The sequence below is a fragment of the Aplysia californica genome, unplaced genomic scaffold, assembly GCF_000002075.1.
Source record: "Aplysia californica isolate F4 #8 unplaced genomic scaffold, AplCal3.0 scaffold00419, whole genome shotgun sequence".
In the NCBI taxonomy this organism is placed as follows: domain Eukaryota; kingdom Metazoa; phylum Mollusca; class Gastropoda; order Aplysiida; family Aplysiidae; genus Aplysia; species Aplysia californica.
This window is the reverse complement of record NW_004797689.1, coordinates 302423-303760: the sequence shown is the minus strand read 5'-3', so window position 1 is coordinate 303760 and position 1338 is coordinate 302423. Positions and strand designations below refer to the sequence as shown.

At 46.9% G+C, this 1338-nt stretch overlaps 1 protein-coding gene across 1 annotated transcript in view; it reads right to left on the bottom strand.

Moving 5' to 3' along the window:
• The window catches only part of LOC101860757 (cleavage and polyadenylation specificity factor subunit 2), a gene marked incomplete at its 3' end in the record, with an annotated part of 149649 nt that overhangs the window by 79933 nt on the left and 68378 nt on the right, over positions 1 to 1338 (bottom strand).

Sequence of the window (1338 nt, the reverse complement as noted above, 5' to 3'; positions counted from 1 at the left end):
AGAGAGAGAGAGAGAGAGAGAAAGGGGGTGGGGGATAGCAAAAACAAAAAGAGACGGATACAAATAATGAACACAACGGGGGAGGGAGATGGGCGAGCGAATGTGTCTGTGAGAGAGAAGGGGGCGTCATAATTAATTGCATTACCAGTTAGTTTGTATTACGCATGCTTTTCGAGGGGCTCCCGCGGCACTCACGTGTCGAGAGCACAGGGTGAAAGTAACGCCAGCATGAACCGATGATATCAGAACTGTCTCACAGAAGGTATGGGCAAACTACGGCCTGCGGACCACGGGCCGTTTTTGTCTGGCCCGAGAGTCGAACCAGTATTAAATAATGAATATATAGCCCGAGGTGAGTTGACAATTAATAAACACACAACAGTGCGGGTTGAAAATTAAAATCAATAGTTCTCGCCCCAATAGGAAGCAATATATCTAAGAGTTCATTTCATGAAATGCCCCTCGAGTGACATGATTCAGTGTCAGATTTAGTTCCACTTTGGAGAACTTGGATGATTGAATACTTTTAACCAATTCCATCTAGATCTAGTTTTCTCTTGCTTTGCCCCGCTAGATTAATATTAAGAATCGCTTAATCCGGTCAACCTACGAGGTGGACACATTTGCCCATGCCTAGTCCAGAGATCACCGACAGAGAGTCGTACATTTATATTAACATTATCATTGCCTTTCACACCCTGGATCAGGATATAGTTGAAGATCTAGATCTATATAATTTATAGACAACGTCGTTAGCATAGCGGATTTCCCGAGTAGTGTAAGGCCAAGACCACGGGTGCTTTACCTTGTTGAGATAGCAGGCGCTTGAAGGCTTCAAACTTTTAGTTTAGTTTTCGCAGGATTTCACGGCACTTGCAACGAAATTAGGTCATATCATATAAGTGCCATAGATTAGATGTGCTACAAGAGATTTTTTTTAACACAAAAAAGAAAGAGAAGGAGCAAACCACACCAGAGCATCCGCCAACCCCCCACCTTCAAACTTTGCAAGTGAGAGACAAATCGAACGCGAACTGAGGTAACTGAGAGACTGGGAGTCAAAATGTGAGGGGGCTCGCCCATCAACTTTTGACGAAGACTCCTCGGGACGAGGACAAAGTGAGTCCTGTCGGTGACGTTCTGAGCGCGGTGTCCTGCACGACAGCGCGTGAGGTGACAAGTGAAGACGGGGCCGCTTTGGCTGTGTCGGTAACGACGAGGGGAAGGAGGCGGAAACGGGGGGTATGTTCAAGTATGAGAAGGCGGACGATTTGGCGGCGGGAGAGAGGGAAGGCGGGATGGGTTGGTGGATGGATGACGGGTCTTTGCCCCTTTTCT